The following is a 7,343-nucleotide window of genomic DNA, read 5'->3' on the forward strand; positions in this document are numbered from 1 at the left end:
TTCAATCTCACTTTGTATTTATAACTTTGTATTTTCATCTCACTTTTGTATTCATATATTGTTGTATTCAACATATAGTTCATGATCGATTAGTTACATTAACTTAATGGGATACAAATTATTGTATGCATTCAAATAGAAAAAATAGCTACTAAACTAAAAAAATAAAATAATTTCATTCGTTATACATCATAAAGTGGATACAAAACATCCGAAAAAACTATAAATCCCAATGCGTACAAAGATTTCACCGATTCAATCAGAAAAAAAACAACACTCTTGTACTCGACATATACGAATATCTCATCCAAACAAATAAAAAAATCAAAAAAAATACCTGATTGTTTTTCGATTGTTCACTGAATGCGACAAATTTATAGTTGTCAATTTTGAAAATTATGTTTCAAAAATATGTCGTATTCAACTTGAAGAAGTTTTGAAAGCTATTAGATGAATGATTCGGAAGACAAACTAAATTATTTTAATTTTTTTTTTTGATGATCTTAAGAAGAAAGCAAAAAAACACTCAACGGAAAGATGACTATTTATGCTCTTTTCAAAACGTAACTGATTTGTATTTAAAAAAAAAATTGTCTTTTTTTAATTTTTTTGTTCCATAATTTTCTCTGTTCTGTTATTAATTATTTGTATTCTTTCAAATCAATCAAAATAAAATAAATACATAACTAATCCCTTAATAAACTAAAATAATGATATTTTTAATAAATAATGAAACTGTTGCTAATGAGTCCCACCAAAAGCTAAAATATTGTTGTTTTAAAAATTTTCCCATATAAAAGCTCTTAACCCGACTCACTTTTGTGGGCTAGAAAACGATAAGCCCAATCCACAAGTACGTGGGCTACGGTAGGGATGGCAATGGGGCGGGGCGAATGCGGGGCAGGGTGGATTTAAGGCTATGTGGGGTGGGGTGGGGTGGGGCGGGGCGGATATAAGGTTGTGTGGTGCGGGTCGGATGCAAGGCGGGCTGAAGTGGTTTTTTAAAAATTAATGTGGGCGAGTTGCGGGTATATGTGATTTTATATGGGTTCAAACTTAATTTTAATTTTTTACATGTTATAAGAGTGATAGAACATTATTTATTAAGATAATTTCATTTAAAGCTACTAAAATATTCAAGATAATAAATGAAAATGGTTCAATAAAAAATAATACAATTTCTTACATATTTCCCAATTGACCTCTAAAAAATAAAATTTAAATCACTATCCTATTAAATTAATACAACTTAATGAAAAAATGAATTTGTTTTTATAAATTTATTTTTAGTATCAAACATAACTAGAAAAAGAAAATATTAAAAAATTATGCGGGGCGGATTCATGCGGAGCGGGTCTATGCGGGGCTGGGTAGGGCGGGTTGAAAATGAAAAGAGTTGTTATGTGGGGCGGGGCGGAGCAGATTAAAAATTTTGCGGGTTAAGCTCAACCCGCACCGCCCCCGCCCTACACCGCCCCATTTGCCATCCCTAGGCTACGGTTGTGCCCGGCTAGATCATTTTTAAAAACAAAAAATATTTTTATAATTTGTAAATCAAATTATAATTCAAAAATATTATCATAAATATCCAAGACAATATTACATTGTGTTAGTGTTACTACTTGTTAATCAATCAAATCCATAAATAAAATTATTTTTATAATATCTATTAAGTTTGATTTCAAGTAAAATTATAAATAGCTAAATGGCCAAAAGCCCCCCTAATCTATAGCCGGATTTCCAACTACACCCTCATACTTTATGGGGGTCCTATTACCCCCCTGAATTTTATAACACTGAAATTATTACCTCCCTAAATGCTTACCTGGCAAAGTGAGTGTATTTCACTCTCTTTGGAGCAGCAAAAAAATATTAACATTTTGTTTTAAATATCTCTTTTCAGTAAATATATGTATTTTAAATTATTTTTTGTTCTTATTTGTTTTCTTTCTTCTCCATAGTAATATAAATCAAATCTCTCCATCTTTCACCATCTCTAAGCCATTGTTGTCACCACCATCTCCACCAGTTTATCATTATTGATTTCAAACAAATTCTCAAACTCATGTAAAACTCTTGCAAAACCAATCAACCTAAATAAATAGTAGATAAATTTACATATATTTTTATCACCCCAAAATACTTTAGATCTGATTTGAGAAAAATGAATCTAGGTTTAGTTTTTATTAAAAATAAAAATAAAAAATTAATATAATATAATATATTAATTTACTTGATGAATTCTTTGGGTACAAAGTGCACATTCTCTTACAGATAATTTTCAATGCATACAAAAATGCACATTTTACAGATGAACACATTGTGACTCCAACCATTTGACAACATTGTGCTTAATCTCTCCATGGAGTTCAAGGATTCTTGAACATTCCTCCCAGATTCGTTGACCGATTAAATGTTCGTATCTTCACCTCATTTGGGAGGCAGCACTAGAAACTACAGAATGGGGCACACCAATTTTCTTCTTTCTTTCCTTTTAAGAACTAGCAGCTTGGGGATCTGGGTTTACTTCAAATTCAATTTTTTTTACTAATAGATCATTAATTATTAATCTCAAATCTTAGTTAATCAACTACATCTCAGAAATTGTCCCTATCAATCTCGTTAATTCATCAATCGTCGGTGAATCATGCTTTTCCTCTTCGAAATTGTCGTTGACATCAATGATGATGTGGAAGACATCGTAGCTCCTCCTCCTTATCTTTCTCAAGAGCTTCGGTGACCTCCATTAATGGCAATATTCTGCCCTGTTCGTCCTCTCTCCCATATTCCTTCACTTTTTTTAGTTTGTTTTTTAGGTTTTCAGAGCAATGTCCAAATATCTCGGAATGAGCTCTGCAATCATCATTCACCTATCTTCCTCAAAGACTCAGTTCATTATTCACCTATCTTTTTCAAAGACCCAGTTTTTATGGACTTATGGTGTTCTAGTAATGGTGAAAATGCTTTGGTGATGGAAGGGATGGGTGAAAATATAAAAGAAAAGGGTAAAGAAATATAAAAAATGAATTTTTTTTTATATTTGATGACTTTTCCACGTGTCAAATTTGTGAAATTCACATGCCACCATAGATCTGGTTATGGCTTTTTAAGGATACAATTATTTCATTTTTAAACAGTTTAGGGGGTGATAGAACTCTCGTGACGTTTAAGTGTGTAGTTGGAAATCTGAATTGAGGGGGCATTTGGCCATTTTCTCTAATTATTTTAGGGATAATGCATAAGTACCCCCTAGACTATGATCGAAATTCCAAAGACACACCTAAACTTAACTAGAGTCCTATTACCCCCCCCCCCCTCCCTAAACTAATTTAAAATGGAATAAATACACCGCAAACGCTGACATAGCATAGAGAGTGTGCACACTCTCTTGAAGGCAAGTGATGACTGAACAAATTGGGCACATGTCATTTTTTTATTGGTAACTTTATAATTAGTTAGTACACATATTTATTGACAATAAAATTTATATATATTTAATTATTTTTATTTATTTCTTTGTAAAATATTTATTTTAATTTCTTTTCACTTGAAACTTTTTTTCTAATTAATTTATTATCTTTTCACTTTTAATTATTTAAAAAATTTATGTGTATTTTTTTTTTCAAAAAATAACTTAAAAGTTTCCTTTAATTTTAACGTTTTAATTTTTTATGTTTTATTTGATTTTCTTCACTTATTTTGATATCTGTTCAAAATTAACTTATTTTAAATATAAGACATTTGAAATCAAATCAAAACGAAAGACAAATAAAATAAAATCAATAGAAAAATAAAAGAGAAAAAATAATGAATGTAGGTAAAAAAAAAAAGTTTCGATACAAGGTAAAAAAAATGTATTAATTAATTTAAATACAAGATTAAAAAAATAAGATTATTTTTAAAAAAAAATGATTTTAAAAAAAAAACAAAATTAAGAAAAAAGTATTTTTTAATTAAAAAAAATAATATTTACATACGTGGCGGGAGAATGTATACAAACACAACCAACTTGAGTGGTTGAAGGTGCCACATTAGCACAAAAGCACAAAAATACGAAAAAATGAGTTCAGGGGGTAACATGATCTTGGTTAAGTTTAGGTTGTCTCTGGGATTTCGGTTATAGTCTAAGGGGGTACTTATGCATTATCCCATTATTTTATAATAATCATAATAAAACACAAAAAATATGACAATATTCCATAGGCGCCTACATAGTGATTCCATAAAAAATTAGGGATTTTTTATTTTATGTAGTACATATTTTAGGGAAAATGCATAAGTACCCCCCAGCCTATCCCCCAAAATCCCTGAGACACACCTAACCTTTACTAAGGTCCTATTACCCCCCGAACTTATTTTTTAATTAATTTTCTACCCCTTTTCGGCCTACGTGACACTATCATTGAAAAATTGTCAACACGCGCTGGGCCCACAAGATAGTGCCACGTAGGCTGGGGGTAGAAAATTATATATAAAATAAGTTCGGGGGGGTAATAGGACCTTAGTAAAGGTTAGGTGTGTCTCAGGGATTTTGGGCATAGGCTGGGGGGGGGTACTTATGCATTTTCCCCATATTTTATAAACATAATTTGCATTTGCATTTTAATATTTAAAACTTTAAATAGATTTTAAGTTTGGACTCTTGTTATTTTGAATACTCTATTTTATTTTTATTGTTTAATTAAGTTTTACTTGGCCCTCGAGCTGACCCTATCCATATTTCTCAAGTCCCACAAATCAACATGCTCATTCAGATCGCGCTAAAAAACTCTTTTCTTAAATGGGCTCCAAAAATGTTAGTTCAATCCTATCAAATAATATGTTAGGCCAAGCCGACCCAATGTGCTTACCCCATATTGACGACTCTACTAACCCATTCTTGACTAGCTAATTAAAAATAGTTTAATTTAATGAAAAGTTAATTGAAATTCTAATGATATCAACTCAGTATTAGTGGATTGTGTATTACTTATATATATGCACTGGTATACATATCTGGCGATATGCAGATAATATTAAAATATATTTTAAATTATTTTAAATTATAATATTTTGTCCGAGCATGTTAAATCACATTACATTTTAAAAGTTTAATTATTGTATTATTCCTTAATTAAATCTACTTCCCTCCCTTCCTCCCTCCTTCTTCCGCTCCTCATCCCCATAATTAATTCTATATGAACATAGACAATAAATTATACGGGAGAGAAGACCCAAAATAGTCCCTTATTTTTGGGTTAAGACTCAAAGTCATTTTTGAGTTTTCACATTGAACACTAATAGTCCCTCATGTCTGTAATATTGGTGTATTTTTTGTCCTCCCCTAAACTTTTGCCTATTTTTTAACATTAATTTTGTTCATAATTTTATGTAAGGAATGTCCCATCATCTTTTTATATATTTAGTATAAATAATAACCCTATGTGAGAGAAGGTGAGAAGAAGAACATCTTGTTTTGTTCGGTATATATATTACTGCAGCTAAACTAAGAACATTTTAACATATGACATTGCAAGAAAAGAAAAATGTGTACTATTATACGTGAAATCGTCATGATGAACCTCTCGACTTTGCCTGCAATACAATTTCTACTAAACAAAATAAGGTGTTTTTCTTCTCACAATCTCTCACATGAAGTTATTATCTCTACTAAATATATAAAATGACGATTAAACATTTCATAAATAAATTATGAATAAAATCAATTTTAAAAAATAGGCAAAATTTTGAAAGAGGACCAAAAGTGCACCAATATTGCAAACGTGAGGGACTATTAATGCTCCATGTGAAAATTCAAGGATGACTTTGAGTCTTAACCCAAAGATGATGGACTATTTTGGGCCTTTTCTCAATTATATGATTATCAAATAACTTTATGTTTCATATATATTTTCCTTTATTACATTATTTACTGTTTAAAATTATTAGTGTTATTATTTGATTTTTATTAACTTATCACTTGGCTTGATATAATTATGAAATGCTCTTCTTATTTATATGATAAATATATCTATTTCGTTTACTTGTGAGTTTTAAACTTTTAATTTTTTAATTTGATCTTTCACATCTTCTTAGTTTAAAATTTATGAATAATATGCATATTATCTAACTAATTTAATAATTCTCAAAGTAGTTTAAAGTATTTTCTCCCACACCCCTTCCCTTTTTTTGTTCTTTTTTTCTATTTTATTTTAAGTGTTTTTAGCTAATTTAATTTTGAATGATTTTTTTATGTTACACTTCATAAGTAATTGAGTTATTTTCTTTTTTTTTTTATTTCAAAATATAGAATATTAAGTTTAAATTTATGTTACTTAGATTTTTATATTTTGATGTGCCGTTATTTATTAAATTAAAAAAATACTTTATCATCTAAAAGAAGAAGTTTCCTTCAATTTTTACACTATATTTGTAACTTGTTTCCTAGTTTGTCCTGACTTAATAGTTATTGAATATTCATCAATTGGTAACTTAACATTATTATTGTAATGACCCGGAAGGTCCTTTTTGAAAATCTTCGTAAGGTTATCGTTTTACCCCTTCTGATAGTTGCTCCCAGTTATTTTTTATCAGCTTATGAAGTTGGTTTGGGAATTTTGAACTATTCGTTTAACTATAGTTAATTAATTGACCGATAATTTTTAAACAATTAATTTAGTTATTTGTGTGTTAAAATCTCTACTTCATGTTTCGAGCCTCGTTTGAACTGGGAAAAACCTATGTTTGCCCCTTCTAACCAACGCATTTCATTTAATAGGTCATCACAGACGCCCACAAAATATTTCGGCCAAAAAATCATCGAGCGCACATATCACCCAAAATTCATGTACTATAACAAACGAGAAATGAAAAAATCTTTATTTCCAGTTCTGGCCTCGTTTGAACTTTAAAATACCAACGTTTTGCCCCTCTGAATCAATGCACGTCATTTAATAGGCCAACACGGATAACCACAAAAAAATTGGCCAAAAAATCATCGGGCGCACATATCACCCATAATTCATGGACTATACAGACGAAAATTTAAAAAAAATCCTATTTTCTATTTCGGACCTCGTTTAAACTTGAGAAAACCTATGTTTGCCCCTCCGAACCAAAGTGCGCCATTAAGTAGGTCGTCATGAATGCCTTCGAAAAATTTTGGCCAAAAAACCATTGTGCGCACATATCACACAAAATCCATGGACTATAACACACGAAAAATGGAAAAATTCTTATTTTCAATTCAGGCCTCAGTTGAACTAGAAAATTTATGTTTGCCCCCTTTGAACCAATGCACGCCAATTAATAGATTGTCACGGACGCCCACAAAAAATTTCATTCAAAAAGATCGTCAGACACAT

This window comes from Solanum tuberosum, unplaced genomic scaffold (assembly GCF_000226075.1).
Source record: "Solanum tuberosum cultivar DM 1-3 516 R44 unplaced genomic scaffold, SolTub_3.0 scf00335, whole genome shotgun sequence".
Classification (NCBI taxonomy): domain Eukaryota; kingdom Viridiplantae; phylum Streptophyta; class Magnoliopsida; order Solanales; family Solanaceae; genus Solanum; species Solanum tuberosum.